Source organism: Schistocerca nitens, chromosome 9 (assembly GCF_023898315.1).
Source record: "Schistocerca nitens isolate TAMUIC-IGC-003100 chromosome 9, iqSchNite1.1, whole genome shotgun sequence".
NCBI classification, from domain to species: Eukaryota; Metazoa; Arthropoda; class Insecta; order Orthoptera; family Acrididae; genus Schistocerca; species Schistocerca nitens.
In genome coordinates this window covers 273,849,778-273,870,559 of record NC_064622.1, presented here as the reverse complement: position 1 = coordinate 273,870,559, position 20,782 = coordinate 273,849,778, and positions in this window count along the sequence as shown.

The window sequence follows — 20,782 nt, the reverse complement described above, 5'->3', positions numbered from 1 at the left end:
TGCTACTATTGACATTTATATGCAACACATCGAGACTGCAGAAAAAATTGTGTAAATACTTGAAGTGAAACTGTAAGACTAATGAATGAAAAAGAATTTGAGGATCAACAAAGGAAAAAAGCATTTTTTAGAAAACTGGAAAGATGTACACAACCCACTTGGAGTCAGTGAAAAATGTAATATTTTCTGTAATGTAACCTACATTACACGTTTACAAAATTACAATTCACATTTTTAATGGCTTTTTTGCAGGTATTCGTGGGGATACGCAGATCAGCTGCAATTGCAGCTAAACATATAGCATAGCAAAACTTCCCACCACATCTACATCTACATGGTTACTCTGCCTGGCAGAGTAACCATTTTCATACTACTTCTTTACCATTCCACCCTCGAATGGCGCGTGGGAAAAAGGAACACCTAAATCTTTCCGTTCGAGGTCTGATTTCTCTTATTTTATTGTGACGATCATTTATACCTACGTAGGTGGGTGTCAACAAAATATTTTCGCATTCGGAAGAAAGTTGGTGATTGAAATTTCGTCAATAGATCTCGCCGCAAAGAAAACCGCCTTTGTTTCAGTTACTGCTAGCCCAACTCGCGTATCATTTCAGTGACATTCTCACCCCTATTTCGCGATAACACGAAACGTGCTGCCCTTCTTTGCACTGTTTCGATGTCCTCCGTCAATCCTATCTGGTAAAGATCCCATTCCGCGCAGCAATATTCCAGCAGAGAACGGACAAGTGTAATGTAGGCTGTCTCTTTAGTGGGTTTGTCGCATCTTCTAAGTGTTCTGCCAACTAAGTGCAGTCTTTGTTTCGCCTTCCCCACAGTATTATGTATGTGGTCTTTCCAATTTAAGTTGCTCGTAATTGTAATTCCTAGGTATTTACTCGAATTGACAGCCCTTAGATTTGTGCGATTTATCGTATACCCAAAATGTATCGGACTTCTTTTAGTACCCATGTGGATGACCTCGCCCTTTTCTTTGTTTAGTGCCAAATGCCACTTTTCGCACCATACAGAAATTCTCTCTAAGTAATTTTGTTATTGGAATTGACCGCCTGAAGATTTTACTAGACGGTAAATTACAGTCATCTGCAAACAATCTAAGGGGGCTGCTCAGATTATCACCTAGATCGTTTATGTAAATCAGGAGCAGCAGAGGACCGATGACACTGCCTTGCGGAACGCCAGATATCACTTCTGTTCTACTCGATGATTTACCGCCTATCACTACGAACTGTGACCTCTCTGAGAGGAAATCACGAACCCAGTCACACAACTGAGACGATACTGCATATGCACACAATTTGATTAATAGTCGCTTGTGAGGAACGGTATCAAAAGCCTTCCTAAAATCTAAGAATATGAAATCTATCTGAGATACCTTGTCGACAGCACTCATTACTTCATGAGAATAAAGAACGATATTTTCTGAATCCGTGTTGATTATGTATCAATAACTCATTTTCTTCCGGGTGATTCATATTGTTAGTGTACAAACTCCTACTGCAAATTGAGGTCAGTGGTATGGGTCTGTAATTCAATGGGTTACTCCTATTTCCTTTCTTGAATAGTGGTGTGAACTATGCTACTTTCCAGTCTTTACGAACAGACCTTTCGTCATGAGAGCGGTTGGATATGATTGCTAAGAAAGGCGCTATTGTGTACGCATACTCTGAAAGGAACCTGACTGGTATACCATCCGGACCGGAATACTTGCCTTGCTTAAGTGATTTGAGTTGTTTCGCAACACCTAATATATATACTTTCATGTCATTCATGCTAACAGCTGTTCTGGTTTCGAATTCTGGAATATTTACTTCGTCTTCTTTCGTGAAGGAAATACGGAAATCTGTATTTAGTAACTCCGCTTTAGTGACTCCATCATCGGTAACATTTCCATCGCCACAGCCCAGTGACGGTATTGACTGTTTTTTTGCCACTGGTGTACTTTACATACGACCAGAATCTCTTTGGGTTTTCTACCATATTTTGAGACAATGTTTCATTGTACATCTACATCTACATCCATACTCCGCAAGCCACCTGACGGTGTGTGGCGGAGGGTACCTTGAGTATCGGTTCTATCTATCGGTTCTCCCTTCTATTCCAGTCTCGTATTGTTCGTGGAAAGAAGGATTGTCGGTATGTCTCTGTGTGGGCTCTAATCTCTCTGATTTTATCCTCATGGTCTCTTCGCGAGATATACGTAGGAGGCAGCAGTGGTGGCTCTGAGCACTATGGGACTTAACATCTGTGGTCATCAGTCCCCTAGAACTTAGAACTACTTAAACCTAACTAACCTAAGGACATCACACACATCCATGCCCGAGGCAGGATTCGAACCTGCGACCGTAGCAGTCGCGCGAGGAGGGAGCAATATACTGCTTGACTCCTCGATGAAGGTATGTTCTCGAAACTTCAACAAAAGCCCGTACCGAGCTACTGAGCGTCTCTCCTGCAGAGTCTTCCACTGGAGTTCATCTATCATCTCAGTAACGCTCTCACGATTACTAAATGATCCTGTAACGAAGTGCGCTGCTCTCCGTTGGATCTTCTCTCTCTCTTCTATCAACCCTATCTGGTACGGATCCCACACTGCTGAGCAGTATTCAAGCAGTGGGCGAACAAGCTTACTGTATACTACTTCCTTTGTTTTCGGATTGCATTTCCTTAGGATTCTTCCAATGAATCTCAGTCTGGCATCTGCTTTACCGACGATTAATTTTATATGATCATTCCATTTTAAATCACTCCTAATGCGTACTTCCAGATAATTTATGGAATTAACTGCTTCCAGTTGCTGACCTGCTATATTGTAGCTAAATGATAAGGGATCTTTCTTTCTATGTATTCACAGCACATTACACTTTTCTACATTGAGATTCAATTGCTATTCCCTGCACCATGCGTCAATTCGTTGCAGATCCTCCTGCATTTCAGTACAATTTTCCATTGTTGCAACCTCTCGATATACTACAGCATCATCCGCAAAAATCCACAGTGAACTTCCGGTGTCATCCACAAGGTCATTTATGTATATTGTGAATAGCAACGGTCCTACGACACTCCCCTGCGGCACACCTGAAATCACTCTTACTTCGGAAGACTTCTCTCCATTGACAATGACATGCTACGTTCTGTTATCTAGGAACTCTTCAATCAAATCACACAATTGGTCTGATAGTCCATATGCTCTTACTTTGTTCATTAAACGACTGTGGGTAACTGTATCGAACGCCTTGAGGAAGTCAAGAAACACAGCATCTACCTGGGAACCCGTGCCTATGGCCCCCTGAGTCTCGTGGACGAATAGCGCGAGCTGGGTTTCACACGATCGTCTTTTTCGAAACCCATTCTGATTCCTACAGAGTAGATTTCTAGTCTCCATAAAAGTCATTATACTCGAACATAATATTAAAATTCTTAAAAGCATCTCGCATTGTCGTCCGCATTAAATTTCGAGCTTCCGTGAAACTTAGCGTCTTGGGGATTTTGCGTTCTTCTGAATTTGGCATGCTTTTGTCGTTGCTTCTGCAACAATGTTCTGACGTGTTTTGTGTTCCATTTTGGATCAGTTCCGTCTGTTATTAACGTATGCGGTATGAATCTATCTATTGTTGTCGATACCACAGTGGCTTTCGTGTTACTGGTTGAAATTGCTTGGAAAATCACCCATGTCTGTGTTTGTTTAGAGATTGGGCAGGTGGGGGAGGTTCGAGGCACCCGACGTAATGCAGCTATATTGCTTTGCTCTAATGCCTGTCGTCGCTGTTACTGCTCCTATATTTTCTTTTTATTTGATGGCATTATATTGCGTTTAGTTCAACCTTTCGTCCGTGTTTACGAATAGTTCGTTCACTCAACAGTGAACTTTGTGTCAGGAGCAAAATGCCGAAACGCAAGCAGCATTTACAATGTAGCTCCTGTTATCGAACTTTTAAAATCAATCAGAAATTGATGTTTAATGACAGAAGTGCGGAAAATTCGTACCTAACGAAATCAATACGTAAATTTTGAAAATGCTTCATTTTTAAAAATAAAACTTTTTATTTATCTCACCTTGAAATAAGATTCGTCCTTTGTCTCTAAAAAGATTGGTAACCTTAGTCGTGGTTCATGTATAACCAAAGAGTCTGAATTAAAAGGGACAGTCAAAAAATTTCCGTTTGAGGCCGATGCTGCAGGATATATGCAACGTAGCGCTACTCTGGTGCGGGTATATAAGCACCGACATGTACGCAAGGGATTAGTGACATTCGTGTCCCCGACGTACGTGCGGCAGATGTCGAAAGGTTGGGTATGACGTATTTATTACCAAATGCGTCCAAACAGGATCAACGTGCAGTTATTCTTTTCTTGGCTGCCGAAGGGGCAAACACCAGCAGATATCCTTTGCTGAATACAGACCGTATGTGGGTCAACATGTCTGTCGAAAACCACTGACGTTGAATGGTGCGCTAAGGTCATGATACAGCACGTCCCAATGTCGCAAAGGCATAACGTAGAAGTTATGTCAACTTATCCACGAAAGAAGTGGCTTATAAGGCGCTTGTTCGTCCGATTCTTGAATACTGTTCATTTATCTGAGATCCCTATCTGGTAGGACTGATAGAGAAGATAGAGAAGATCCAAAGAAGAGAGGCGCGCTTCGTCACGGGATCGTTTAGCTGGCGAGAAAGCGTTACGGAAATGCTAAACAAACTCTACTGGTAGACGTCACAAGAGAGACGTTGTGTATCACGGACAACATATTACTTCTCGCGTATTGTCCAAGAGGAGAAAATTCGAGAAATTAGAGCTAATACAGACGCTTACCGACAATCATTCTTCCCACACACTATTCGCGAGTGGAACTGGGTTGGAGGAATCAGATAGTGGTACCGAACGTGCCCTCCGCCACACACTATTAGGTGGCTTGCCCACACACTATTAGGTGGATTGCGGAGTATGATGTTGATGTTAAGTGGGAGACACTTCAGAACGGGTGCTATAATCCTGATCTCTCCCCATGCGATGATTATGCCTTCAGTCCCTCAACAAAGGCCTTGACGGATCGACGATTCCTGTCTGACGAGACGTGGAGCAGGCTGTTATAGACCGCTTCACGCTGCAGGACACGGTGTTTTACCAAATGGCTACCTTCAACTTGGTGCGTCGGTGGGATGATTGACTCAATGCTCAAGGCAATTTTGCCTGATTGGCATACCTATTCTGGACTGTACGGCCTTCGAACGGAAACTTCTTGATTAGCCCTTATACAGGGCGTACTAGGTATACACTAAGGTAACAAAAGTCACGGTGTACCTCCGAATATAATGTCGGACCTCATTTTGCCAGGCATAGAGTAGCAAGTCCACGTGGCATGGACTCAACAAGTCGTTGGAGGCCCCTAAAGAACTACTGAGCCATGCTGCCTCTATAACCATCCATAACTGCAAAAGGGTTGCCGGTGTAGGATTTTGTGCAAGAACTGATCTCTCGATTATGTCCCATAAATGTTCGATGGGATTCATGTCAGGCGATCTCGCTAGCCAAGGCGTTGGCTCGGATTGTCCAGATTGTTCTTCAAATCATTCGCAAACACTTATGTCCCAGTGACATGGCGCATTGTCATCTATACAAGTTCCATTGTTGCCAGGGAACATGATGTACGTGAATGGTCTGCAAGTAGCCGAACATAACCATTTCCAGTCAATGACCGGTTCAGTTGGACCAGAGGATCCAGTCCATTCCCATGAACACAACTGACATCTTTATGGAGCCACCACCAGCTTGCACAGTACCTCGTTGACAGCTTGGCTCCGTGGTTATATGGAATCTGCACTAATCTCGATCCATACCATGAGCTCTTATCAGCTGAACTCGAAACTTATAGGACCAGAGCACGGATTTCCAGTCGCCTAGTGTCCAACCGATATGGTCACGAGCCCAGGAGAGGTGCTACAGGCGATGTCGTGCAGTTACTAAAAGCACCCACGTCGGTCGTCTGCTGCCATAGTCCATTAACACCACAATTCGCCTCACTATCCTAATGGATACGTTCGTCGTACGCCCCACATTGATTTCTGTGGCTATTTTACGCAGTGTTGCTTGTCTGTTAGCACCGACAACTCTAAGCAAATGCTGTTTCTCTCGGTCGTTAAGTGAAGGTCGTCGGCCACTGCGTTGTCTGTGGTGAGAGGTCAAGCCTGAAATTTGGCATTCTCAGCACACTTTTGACACTGTGGACCTCAGAATATTGAATTCCCTAACTATTTCCGAAATGGAATTTCCAATGCCCCAGGCCCCATGTACCAATACGTGTCCAGAATCTGTTAATTCACTTGTGCAGCCATAATCACTGTGGAAACCTTTTCACATGAATCACCTGAGTACAAGTGACAGCTCCGCCAATGCACTCACCTTTTATACCTTGTGTACACGATACTGCCGCCATCTCTCTGCGTGCATATCGCTATCCCATGACTTTTGTCACCTCAGCCTACATCGGTTGTGTTGGGTGTGACGCAGCAGATGTATGTTACTGCTATGCTACCAGCGTGGCGGCTGTATTTCGGTCAACTGATGCAATCGACGCGCACCGACAGTTGGCCGCGACTTGGTGCCTTGCGATTTCCACAACGGAATGTCCCATCCCTCTAGCTACAGCTACCATTCCACACTCGAACTGCGTTGATTCCCATCGTGCGGCCATACACATGAATCACCTGAGTACAAATGAAAGCTCAGCCAATGTACTGCCCTCTTATACTTTGTGTACGTGATACTACTGCCATCTGTATATGTGCACATCGCTGTCCCAAGAGTTTTGTCGCATCAGTGTAAGTGTAGATAATTTTATATGTGATACGTTAGTTTGTACACACATCAGTGTGTTAGTTGTTTTTTCTCTACATCAAACAGTCTTCCCATAAACACGTCACAAACTTTATGAGCTGATGTTTTCAGCACAGCCATAACTGCACTACTAAGTGGATGCCCCCAGGGACTCGGCATTTATTTGCTGGGTACAGGCTTGGCGACCTTGGGGTTCCCGAGCTGGTGACTGGTAAGCGCCGCCAGTCTCCTGTCACTGTAAGCTCTGGGCATGCTTCAGTGAACACCGTGCGGCGTGGCGGTGGAACATTGTGTGTCTCAAGAGATTGGAGTTCTTGGCTTGACACCTGGTTTGCGAGTTTGGACTAAACCTCTATAAAAAAAAAAAAAAAACTCGATCTCAAGGTGTGCTGCGCACTGATGAGATGTATGGCTGTTGAGGTGGAACAGTCATTAGCGGGCAACCTTTGGGGAACCTGCCACACCTAAGTTGTATAAGGCTTACCTAGGAACGTGGGGCTCTGTCTAGGTGGACTTCTAGTTCCCTAGCTGCTCGTGGGACCGAGATGGAACCCTCGAACTTTTATTCTTCTCCTCCCAGCGGAAAGGGTGGGCCGCTGGCAGGTTCTAACACCCAGTCTAACAAGAGGGCTCGTGTAGCCAGTCCTTCTGATTCCGTTAGTTGTAACAGAACGCATGCAGCTTCACAGAATGTGTTTCTTCTAGTTTAAAGAAAAGAGGGGAGTGACAAATTTCACCATTTTATATCCAGAAAGGTTTAGAAGGCATTGCTGGCACCTTAAAATCTGTTAAGCACTTGCGAAATGGGACCTTGTTGGTTGAAACATCTAATTTCCAACAAGTCAAGAACCTTCAGAAGGCACAATTCCTCCATTAGGATCCAATTTTCTTTTGCTATGTGTATACAATACAAGTGGAGAAGTAGAATCATAAGCAGATTTACCAAAGTCTTTATTAGCAATTTCAAACATATGATAAGTGCGAAATAAAATTACATCTCTATCATTAAAACTTTCTAGTCCAGGTACACTTGAAACTCCGCTACCACCTCTTACCATGGCAACTGTCAACCATCCATTCGCATGAGAGAAAGTATCGTTTATGTCCAAACTAAAATTAAGAGTACATCCAAGAAACACCCATGGTCCATCAACGAGCGCGTTGGCGGCGACACTCTTCACTGGGATGCGATTCTTCATATCGCCTGTTGTTGTTGTTGTTAGTTCGATGTTTTCTATATTTTTGTAAACTGTTGTGCGACGACGAGGTCGATTCATATCGCATGGCCTTGGCGGCGCGCCAGCGGAGACGCGCACATCTAGAACACCTAGTGTGCGCGTCCGGGATAACGTTCCGCTGGCCACTGCGAAAATTCTAAGTCCTTATCTAAGGTCAAAGTTTTCGCACGCTGTATAAGCGAGCTCGCTCTCGCTCTACGCTCAGTCTGTGTCTTGCTGCTGCACAGGCAACTGCATTGAACACCGCCAACATGCCTTACAGGAGATATCGACCTCGTCGACGCACAACAGTTTACAAAAATATAGAAAACATCGAAATAACAACAACAACAGGCGACAAGAAGAATCGCATCCCAGTGAAGAGTGTCGCCGCCAACGCGCTCGTTGATGGACCATGTGTGTTTCTTGGATGTACTCTTAATTTTAGTTTGGACATGAAACGATACTTTCTCTCATGGGAATGGATGGTTGACAGATAGAGACTGAATTTCACAACATCTTGAACTACAGCAAAGGTGTTGTGACTTGCAGGGATCTCGTTGACATTCCCCAAGAAGAACTGAAAGCTGAATGGTCCCAGGAAGGAATTGTCGACGTGCAACACGTTATGAAACGGGTGGATGGCGCTCTCATGAAGTCCGAATCATTTATTCTTCCTTTTAACAGCACCAAACTACTGGAGCGTGTGAAGGCAGGTTTCCTACATCTCAGTGTACGGCCTTATTACCCCAATCCAATGCCGTGTTTTAAATGCCAACACCCTCGGCTGTAGAAGGGAAGCCACTTGGGGGACATGTGGTAAAGCCATCCATAAGGGGGGAGTTGGTTGCTCCTCTCCTCCCAAATGTGTCAACTGCCTTGGGGACCACCCTGTGTGGAGTAGAGACTGCAGAGTTTTCCTTGAGGAACGGAAGATCCAGGAACTTAAAACCACCAAACGCATCCTGTATGGTGAAGTGAAGAAAATATACAAGTCCATGCAGCCGCCCACGTTCGCTGCCTCCTTTTCTTCCGTTCTGAAACAGCCAGTCCTGAAAACTGATGCCACTACACAAACAGAGGTTGCTACTGTCAGCACTAGCACCTGCATTTATCAATGCGCGTGTGCTGCTGCAGTTCCTGTGAAGCCTGCTGCTCCCATCCGGACTTCAAAAACGGCCTTGGTGGGTGACATCATGGACCTTCCTACCCCTCCCCAGGTCAAGTCTTGTGCACTGCCCAGCGCTGCTACACCCCCTCCCACTTCTGAGGTTGTGGCTGCAACGCCACCTCAGACCAAAAAGTCGACACCAAAGCCAAAGGCAAAGACTCGCCTGCTGAAGGAGACTGAAAGTACACAATCTGCTGATGTTGATGTCATTCTCTCTGACGTCTCTCTCGACTCCTCTTCAGAGGCGATCGAGGTTGATGTCGGAATGGGGCAATCATCACGCCCCAAAACTGAGCCTCCATATGTTGTGGACTCTCTTCCCCGACAGAAAGTCAGGATGAAGGCACTCCCACCCTGATAGATGGCTCCCATTATACAGTGGAACATGAATGGATTCCGGACACATGTGGAGGAACTGAAACTCCTCGCACAGCAATGCCCCCTGTGCTTGTGTTTACAGGAAACACATTTAAAAACATCTGATGCTCCTATACTAAGGGGCTATACGTTATATCGCAAGGGATGACCTGACTGGGGAAATGGCCAAAGGTGGAGTTGCCGTGTTGTCAATAACGGCCACCACTCCTCTGCTCTCCACCTGGATACTGACCTGCAAGCTGTTGCAGTTGAAATTCATTCACATCCTCTGGATGGAGTGGACTTAGAGGCTCTCACAGATCTTATCGAACAACTCCCCCGCCCATTTCTCCCCTTGGGCGACTTCAATGCCCATCATGTCCTGTGGGGCTCAACTTCTATTTGTGCTCGGGGTCGAGTTTTGGAGAGCCTTCTGACATCTTAAGTGTTGTGCATCCTCAACACTGGTACTCCGACTCATTTCTCTGCTGCTACTTGGTCATTCTCAGCCATTGACCTATCTTTCTGCTCTCCGACCCTCACCGACTCTGTTCACTGGGAGGTCATTGATGACCTTCATTCCAGCGATCACTTTCCCTGTCCGCATTCATCTTCTGGATGGTGTATTGCTGGAACAGAAGCCGCCAACATGGATGATTGGCAGGGCTAGCTGGCTGGTGTTCAGTCGGTTGGCTGCCTTTGAACGCCGTAACAGCATACAGGAATGGGTGGATCACATCACACTTGTGATCCATCATGCTGCTGACCTGTCCATACCAAAGTCTTTTGGCCCTCTTAAGCGGCGACCTCTACCTTGGTGGACAGAAGAGTGCCATTCAGCCATCCAGGACAGGCGTGCGGCTCTTAGACGATTTAAATGCCGCCCAACAGCAGTCAATCTTACTGCCTTTCCAATCGCGAGAACCAGGGCACACCGTGTCATTAAAGAGAGCAAAAAAAGGTCATGGCAGGAGTTCCTGGATTCCATCAACCATTCCACTTGTTCCACAAAAGTATGGGAAGCCATCCAGAGGATTTCTGGTACACGCAGCCATTTACCGATTGCAGCAGTACTGAAACAGGGGTGCCTCCAAACGGCGCCCAGAGACTGCTCAGACGCTGGCCGAGCATTTTACGCAAACTACTGCCAATGCAAGCCAGGATCCCGCGTTTTGTCGCTGCCGTGCAACTGTAGAGAGGGGAAAGTTGGACTTTAGGTCCAATGGTTCTGAGGCCTACAACTCCCCTTCCTCTATGTGGGAGCTCGAATCGGCACTGGCTGAGACTGCTGACACTGCACCTGGTCACGACCACATCCGGTATTGCATGCTTCGTCATTTGCCAGCAGCATCCCAGGAAATCCTCCTCTACTGTTTTAATCTAATATGGCAGACAACACGTGGGGGAAGGTAATTCTGGTCCCTCTGCTCAAACCAGGAAAGGACTGCACGTTTCCAAGTAGTTGTCGGACCATCGCCCTAACGAGCTGTATAGGAAAGACCCTGGAACGGATGGTTAACCGTCGTCTGGTCTGGCTTTTGGAGACCAGGCAACTTCTTAGCCGCTCTCAATGTGTATTCCGCAAATATCGGTCCTCGGTCGACAACCTGACCCTCCTAGAGGCGGCTATTCAGCAGGCTTTCCTCCGTCAGCATCACTGTATCGGCATATTCTTTGATATCAGCAAGGCATATGATACTACTTGGAGACACTGTATTCTTGCACAACTGCACGAATGGGGCTTTCTTGGGCACCTACCCACTTTCATTCGGTCTTTCCTGTCTCAGCGGTTTTTTCGGACCCGAGTTGGTAACATACTGTCTGATCGATTTGAGCAGGAGAATGGTGTCCCCCTGGGCAGAGTTTTAAGTGTTACCCTCTTTGCCATAGCCATCAACAGTATAACATCTACAGTGAGGAGTCCAGTACAGTGCTCCTTATTTGTGGACGACTTTGCTGTTTTCTGTTCCTCCTCCAGTGTTGCAACAGTGAACCGTCAGTTGCAACTTAACAGTGCAGCGGTTAGAGGAATGGGCTGCAGAGACGGGTTTTCAGTTTTCTGCCGATAAGTATGTTTGTGTTCATTGTAATCATTCCCGTCGACCTTTTAATTTGCCTGCCTTGCATATGGGAGATTCTGTCCTACATTTCAGAGACACAGTGCGGTTTCTGAGCCTAATTTTTGACTCCAGGTTGTCATGGATGCCACACCTACGAGGCTTGGAAGCCAGAACCCTGAAGGCACTGAACTTCCTCAAGTGCCTCAGCCACAGGTCTTGGGGAGCGGACAGGGCGCGTCTCCTCCAGTTTTATCGGGCTTGTGCTTTCACGGCTGGACTATGGGTGCACAGTATATGGGTCAGCTAGGCAGTCATATTTGCAGATCCTTGACGCTGTCCACTATGCAGGGATTCAACTGGTCACAGGTGCTTATCAGTCAAGTCCCATACCCAACCTCTGTGCTGAGGCCGCAGAACCGCCACTTACCATCCGGCGGCAGCTCCTACTGGTGCGCCATGCTTGTAAGTTTCTTGCAGCTCCAACCTCACCTGCTCACCATATTGTTGCTCATCCGCCTCTGGATCGCCTTTTTTCCCACCGTCCCCTGCCTACATTGCCGTTTGGGATCCGTGTGCAACGTGTGCTAGAGTTCCTCAGTGTGGAGTCTGTACGACACCAAATACAGGGTTTTAACCACCTGGCTACTGGAGAGGCCCAGAGTGATTTTAGATTTGGTGCGGTACAGGAGGGATTGCATTCCTGCTTCCGTTTTTAATCGGGTCGTTTCTGCCGTTTAACTGAGCACCACGATCATGTAACTGTTTTTACGGATGGGTCTAAGCAGGGTGACTCTGTTGGTTGCTCTGTCGTCTTTCTGGATTGTGTCCTCAAGGTCAGACTGCCTCCCGAATTTACCATCTTTGACGCAGAATTGTATGCCATCTTGCGGGCACTGGAGCAGATGAGACTTTCTCCCAGTGTTAGATTTCTCGTCTGTTCAGATTCTGTGAGCGCCCTTTACTCTCTCCAGCGTTTGTACCCAGCAGATAAAGGAAACCAGACTATCCACGACGCCCTCATCCAACTACAGCGACTGGGGAAGCAGGTGTCTTTCTGCTGGGTACCAGGGCAGGCGGGAATTCTGGGGAATGAAAGGGCTGATCCGGCAGCCAAGGAGGCGTGTCGTGACCATCAGGTCTTTCAGTATGCTACCCCACTTCATCCCCTCACCTCGCTGTTGAGGTATAAAATCCTGTGTCGTTGGGAACATGAGTGGCTAGAAGTGACTGACAACAATCTCCATGTGATGAAGCCCACAACTCGGCCTGGCGTGCTTCCTTCCAGACGAGGTCATCCTCACTCATCTTCACTTCGGCCACAGCCCTATGACGCATGTATTTTTACTCCGGCGAGAGGACCCTCCGATGTGTGGTGCTTGTGGCGTGCAGATCACGGTGCACCACATTTTATTGGACTGCATTTTATTTGCTGACCAGTGGACTGCAGCAGATTTGCCGGCGAATCTGCAGTCTATTTTATGCAATACTCAAACGAATGTGGTTCGGGTTTTAAAGTTCTGTGAATCATCCCACATTTTTAACAAGATTTTGGGGAGATATTTTAAATGTGTCAACGGGGTGGCTAGCTCACCCAAATTTTTTCGTAAGTGGTCAGCCAGTCTCATTTCCATGTGCTGTTCTTTTAGCTCTTTTGTGTTTTGTTTTCCCTCTGTTTTAATTTTTTGCTTGGCTATCTTGCTTCCTCATTGGTTTTAATTCATGTGAGAGTGCCTGTGCGATAGTCACTGTGTGGTCGTTTCGTGTGCATGCGTGTACGACAGTTTTCGTTCTTATCCGCATTCGTTTGTTTTCATCGATGTCAGGCCACTGATAACCTCGCCGTTGGGCGCCCATAAGTTCCCAAACCACACACACACACACACACACACACACACACACACTAAGTGGACTAGCCTATAAGTGTATGAGGGGCATTTGAAAAGTCCGTGTAAAAATAAAAACTACTTACGTGTTTGGGGTAAACCTTTTTTATTTTTCGACATAGTCTCCTTTTAGACTTATACAGTTCGTCCAACGATGTTCTGATTTGTTGATCCCTTCCGAATAATAGGCATTGTCCAAGTCAGCAAAATAGCTATTAGTTGCTGCAATCACCACCTTGTTTGAATAAAATCCTTGTCCCACCAGCCATTCCTTCAAATTGGGGAACAAGTAGTAGTCCGAGGGAGTCAAGTCTGGTGAATGGGGGTGGGATGTGAAACGAGTTGGAATCCTATTACCATTAATTTTGCGAGCACAACTGCTGAGGCGTGTGCTGGTGCATTGTCGTGATGGAAAAGGACATTTTCGCGGTCCAACCGCCGGCGTTTTTCTTGCAGCGCGGTTTTCAAACGGTCCAATAACGATCAATAATATGCACGTGCAATACACTCATGCTCATAAATTAAGGATAATGCTGAGACATGATGAAACAACGCTCTGGTGGGCGGTTTGCGGGTTTCAATCACCTCAGGGTATGACCATGCGGTGCATTTGACCTGCGGTCGTTGCACGGTGGTGCTGGCAGCAGTCCACATACGCAGAGGTGTGTTGGTGCATGTCAGGGTACGGTGCAGCGAGTAAGTGTGCAGACGTTTTTAGATGTGTTAATGGTGATTGTGTTGAAAATGGCTCAAAGAATACATATTGATGATGTTATGGGGGGTAGAATACTAGGGCGACTGGAGGCTGGTCAAACACAGCAGGTCGTAGCACGGGCCCTCCGTGTGCCACAAAGTGTGATCTCAAAATTATGGCAGCGATTCCAGCAGACAGGAAACATGTCCAGACGCTACAGTACGGGACGTCCACAGTGTACAACACCATCAGAAGACCGATATCTCACAATCAGTGGCCGCAGACGGTCACGGTAGCAGGTAGCCTTGCTCGGGACCTTACCGCAGCCATTGGAACAGTTGCCTCCAGACACACAGTCTACAGAAGACTGAACAGACATGGTTTATTCGCCCGGAGACCTGCAAGGTGCATCCCACTACCCCTGGTCACAGGAGAGCCCGTAAAGCCTGGTGTCAAGAACACAGTATATGGTCATTGGAACAGTGGTCCCAGGTTACGTTCACAGACGGGTCCAGTTATAATCTGAACAGTGATTCTCGCCAGGTCTTCATCTGGCGTGAACCAGGAACCAGATACCAACCTCTTAATGTCATTGAAAGGGCCCTGTATGGAGGTCGTGGTTTGATGGTGTGGGGTGGGATTGTGATTGGTGCACATACACCCCTGCATGTCTTTGACAGAGGAACCGTAACAGGTTAGGTGTATCGGGACGTCATTTTGCACCAGTGTGTCCGCCTTTTCAGGGGTGCAGTGGGTCCCACCTCCCTCCTGATGGATGATAACGCAGGGCCCCACCGAACTGCCATCTTGGAGGAGTACCTTGAAACAGAAGATATCAGGCGAATGGAGTGGCCTGCCTGTTCTCCAGACCTAAACTCCATCGAGCACGTCTGGGAAGCTCTCGGTCGATGTATTGCTACACGTCCTCAGACCCCAACGACACTTCAGGAGCTCCGACAGGCACTGGTGTAAGAATGGGAGGCTATACCCCAGCTGCTGCTTGACCACCTGATCCAGAGTATGCCAACACGTTGTACAGTGTGTGTACGTGTGCATGGTGATCATATCCCATATTGATGTCGGGGTACATGCGCAAGAAACAGTGGGGTTTTGTAACACATGTTTCGTGACGGTTTTCTCAACTTATCACCAATACTGTAGACTTACTGATCTGTGTCGTGTGTGTTCCCTATGTGCCTATGTTATTAGCGCCAGTTTTGTGTAGTGCCACGTTGTGTGGCACCACATTCTGCAATTATTCTTAATTTATGAGCATGAGTGTAGTTATCTTATCCACTTGCGGCCTCACTCTGTCATCCATCAGGATGCATGGGATGTTCAAAAATAGTGTGTCATTCAGTGTATGCCCTTTGCCTCTACTTCTGGTACCTGCAAATCACTTTTATTTGTTTGAAACTGCATTATATAAGTTTTTGCAAGATTAAGGGTTAAGCTGTTTGCTCTGAACCAGTTGTAAACCTGCCCCTGTTCCGGACAGTCAGGAGCGCCCGGTCGAGGTTGGGACATCCCTTCGTTTGAAGCAAAATGACGGGTTAGACCAAAAAGAAAATTTATTCAGATTCGGTATACAGGGTCACCAGGAGGACGTCACCAGTTCAGAGGTGTTGAAATATGGGGGCTGAGAGGAAGCCATCAGGGAGACAAGGGTGGGTGCGTCTGTTCGGTTCAAGAGCCAGCAGAGAAGAGAGCGTCGCCTTTGTGGCTACGTCTCATCGCTGATCGCCTCGCGTCGTAGATCCCTCGCACACTATTGGCTTTCTCTGAGCGGACCACGGGAGTAGCGGCTTCATGCACTCAATATTTTTACCCATGGGTAGCTGATTGGTATTCACGTGGACAGCTTGTGGCGTGGCCGGGTGGGCAGCCGGGTCAAACCAGCTCCGAGCAGGTATTTTACGTTACCTGAAATTGAAAGGCAGATAATAAAAACTTTAAAATTTTTGTGTTATCCATAGCATAATTCCTTCTGAACTAGCGGCCCTGCGTACCTCTCCCGTTTCTACAGCAGCAGCAATTACAATTCAAAAAATTTTTAAGAAGTATGAAGTTGCTCCCTCAGACAAGGTGGTGTTGGGCATAGGAGCCTTGCAGACTAAAAGGAGGGAAAGGCTCTACTTTTTACTTTCAGTTAGTTACTTTGCAAGGGCATTCTATAATGCTAAACTTACAACAAACTGGTGATTGGTAATTGCTGCTGCACGGTAGATGGCCAACTGGACTTACAAAACACTCGGTTGCAGCAGGGCGGCGAGGTGGGCCCATTTGTATACCCACCACATCGTAGTGGCTGACAGGTGGTTATCGACTCACAGATAACAGCATAGCGCCTGGAACACGCTTACAGGGGGAATTTTAGTACAGGCCCCGGGAGAGTGCTTACAAAGGAAACAGGGGTACATGAAAAAGTGGCATATAACATTGGGGTAACAAAATAGTGTGTGCATAATTTTCTAGAGGGCTAAGCTACTACGTAGAGTTTGGGAAGTCTTTCCTTACGATAGCATAAGGTTCTAGGCGTACGCATTCTCCGTCTTAAGCGATTGGGTGTATAAATGAATCTCAAAATACAGTTATTGCTTAACTATACTGACGTTCATAGTACTCAAAGGCCATAGGAATGATAGAAAGTGTTTGATATGAGACTTGGTATCTTCTTGCAAACTAGTTCTATGTTGTGGGTGGGTGTCCATGCCTTGGGAATACGAAATAGGGAGGTGGAAATAGAACTTGGTAGGGTGACAGTCAACATAGGGTTACGACACCGAATATAACTGGCTGCTACCTACGAGGGTAATAACTGGATGACTAAGTACTGACACAACGCGGGTGAAAAGGCTTGGAGGTTTCCGCTTGTGAACGTTCTATTTTGCTCTGGCTGCACTCAGTGGATTTCAAGGTGTAAACAAACGTAATCCTCAGGGTAGATGTAGCTGCTGAGTTTGTGCGCTTGTAGTTAAAAAGGGACTAGCTGGCCAAGTCACGCAACAGGGAAAGTCTGGTAAAATTCAGGTTGACATGTCGGATAGTATATCTATATGTTCTGAACATCAGTGGCTCGTGTTAAGTCGCCATGGATGGCAGTATCACCTACTCATACGAGTGTACTTAGACACGGAAACAATGGAATGAAAAACAGTATTGAGATGTTACACTGACTGGCACAGTGCTAAAGCTCATTATGATATTACGATGTCAATGTATTCTTTCCAGGTATTGCTATCAGATATTCGGCAGGATAGTTTAGTGACAGGTTAGTGGAAGACATTCAATACTCTTTCGTTAGCTTGAAAGTGGTTAAGATTTGGAGTTGATGCATCAGAATGGTATCTCTTGTTTTCGGGGAAAACTTAGTACGATAGGAATAAGGAACAAAGCTTATACGAAATATTCGACTGTCTAGCTCGACGCTCAACGTAGCAACGAAGGCGATATACACAACGTTACAACACGCAATGTGGAAAGCCAAACAATTTCTCAGTAGTCATGTTCTTCGGCAGTAGCGGGTGCAATTATAAAGGCGTGGACCCTTGCTGCAAGATACATGCGTGAATTGTTAGCACACAACTCGATGAAAATGGCTTCTCGTACACGACTGGAATAGGCAGACCTAAAAAAAAAAATGCTTTCGCTTTGATAAAGGATGGGGATGCGGATAATCGGTGGTGCAGGTTAGTGAGGCTTGGGAGCTTCAGGGAAGGGTACCTTAGACAGACTGTAAGCACGTAACTTCAACTCCAATCGACGATTTCCAGAGCAGCCTTCACATTGCGTACTGCGAAGGTTTTCTGTTCAGTTCGAAGTTAGGTGATGAAAATTAGTGCGGTTGCGGTATTAGCAGCCTTCAAGGAATTTTTTGGACACAGAAAGGTGTTAACGGGCGGATATAAGTTGGTTGGCGGGCAGACTGGATAGCGAAATCAGAATTTACAGAGTTAGAAGTTTTCACTCTATTCTGTTCCTCCAAAAAGGGGTCCCCCAGGGGGGTATCAATCAATATTAAATTTCTGTGAACCAGTAGAGTGCTCGGTTGCGGCTACGACAAGGGTATATCGATTTATCATCTGGGGCAAGATAACATGTACCTATAAAAAGGCTTAAGGGGGGGTAGGACGTCAAACGGGCCAACTTGGAGCAGAAGATGCACCACATGACATTTTAATTCCCACTGTGTATACTTTTACAAATAAATTCATAAAACTTTGTCAGCGTGGCAAGGAAGGATTCAGGATTCACACTCATATTACTGGAAGTTCAAAAACATAACAGAATAATTTTTTTTACATGTGAAATTTCATCATTTTTTCACTTACTATTGAGTGCATTTGTTGCTATACGTTCACTTTTCTTCATAAGTAACAGAGATTCTTCGATGGATTTTGCACAGCGTACAAAGCATACTTACAGTTGTGTGAAACTCAACAATTTATTTAGTTCATGGAAAAACGAATGAGCTGTTACACTTTAAACTTCATGTTTAGAAAAAAAATTAAGTTTTTAATTAACTATCTCAATTTTTACCACAGTTTTTAATAGAGCTCGGAAATTCTATAGTTCCATACACCTGTAAGCATGGTTTGTATGCTGTGCAAAATTCATCGAAGAATCTCTCTTACTTACGAAGAAAAGTGTACCTATAGCAAAAATGCAGCCAATATAAGTGAAAACATGATGAAATTTCACATGTAAAACAAATGTATTTTGTTATGTTTTTGAACTTCCACTGCTATGAGTGTGAATTCTGAATCCTTCCTGGTCATGCTGACAAAGTTTTATGTATTTACTTGTAAAAGTATAGACTGTGGAAACTAAAATGTCCCTGTGGTGTCTCTCCTGCTCCAAGTCGACCAGTTTGACCTCCTACCCCCTTAATGGGGTATTATAGGTACAGGGTGAGGAACACAAGGTGAAAGAGTGTTTACTATGTGCACAAGAAGGGCAGTACTCTGAACTGGGCTTGGCGTGCTTTGTCGAAAACAATTATGGTACATAAAGCATCGACTTCGAGAGAGCGTTACCATTCGTGACAGAAAGCTTGCTAACAGTTGTAAGTGGTGTGTCCGTTCATACACATGTATACACGATTGGTTTGAATAACATTTTCTTCGGCACTGATGGAGTGGGTTCCGAATAGACGCTGTCTTGCATTTTGCGTGGCTTATCCATACGTCACACTGCATCGGTGTGTGCATGTCTTAATGACGGGACGGTGCGTGGAGCATGACGAGCGGCGTGGCCATCGCGCGCAAAGCACGGGATGATAATTATTGAACTATATCATCATCATTCATCCCCATTACGGTTGGAGGAAGGCAATGGCAAACCATCTCCACTAGGACCTTGCCTAGTACAGCGATGCGGGTCTCCCGCATCGTCCCCTACGCTCCTCAGAGTATGGGACTTCATCATCATCACGAAATAAAATCGTCATAACTTATGAACGGTTTGCTTTAGGACGTTCAAACTGCACGGTTGGCCGTGGGGTATTATGGGAACTAATATGGTGTGGTTTAGTGGCGTATCTCACATTCATTTGGATAGATTCGTCAATAAGCAAAACTGGCGCATTTGGGGGACTGAGAATCCGCATTTTGCTATCGGGAAGTCTCTTAACCCTTAAGTGATAACTGTATGGTGAGCAATGTGCAGTCACGGAATAATCGGTACGATATTCCTTGATGGCACGGATAAGTTAAGGTTTTGGGAGATGATTTCATCCCCATTATCCAAGTGACCCTGATTTCCACAAGGTGTGGTTCATGCAAGACTGAGCTCGATTGGCCGGCCAGAGTGGCCGTGCGGTTCTGGGCGCTGCAGTCTGGAGCCGGGCGACCGCTACGGTCGCAGGTTCGAATCCTGCCTCGGGCATGGATGTGTGTGATGTCCTTAGGTTAGTTGGGTTTAATTAGTTCTAAGTTCTAGGCGACTGATGACCTGAGAAGTTAAGTCGCATAGTGCTCAGAGCCATTTGAACCATTTGAGCTCGATTCCATCGAAGCAGGAGAGTGTTTGGTGTCCTGAAGAAGCATTCTGGAAACCGCATTATGGCTCTGGGGTACCCAGAGGCCACTGGCATGGGCCTCGATTCCCCGCTACATTCTACGGATCTGAAAAAATGCGACTCGTTTTTGTGGGGCTGTATTAAAGATGAAGTGTACACCAGTAACCCCAAAACCACTGTTGAGCTGGAAACAGAAGGTCATCGACAGCATCGATATTCCGACGCTTCAGAGGGTCATGCTGAATATCGCTATTCGTCTGCGCCACATGACGGCAGGCATAAAGAACGTGTGGTAACCTAAATCCGAATATCCGTAGTGACGTTTACATGTTGAATAAAGTGTGTGCATGCCGTGGTTTTTAACTAATTTACGTTTTTTTCACACTATTCAATAATTGTCACCCTGTATCAATGCGGAAGAATACGGATGGCTCATCAGAGAGGGAAAACGGAAGGAGAGGTCACACGAAGTAGTGGCCGTTCCGTCGAAACAACTCGCAACTCAGTTGTTTTCGTACAGTGACGACGGAGG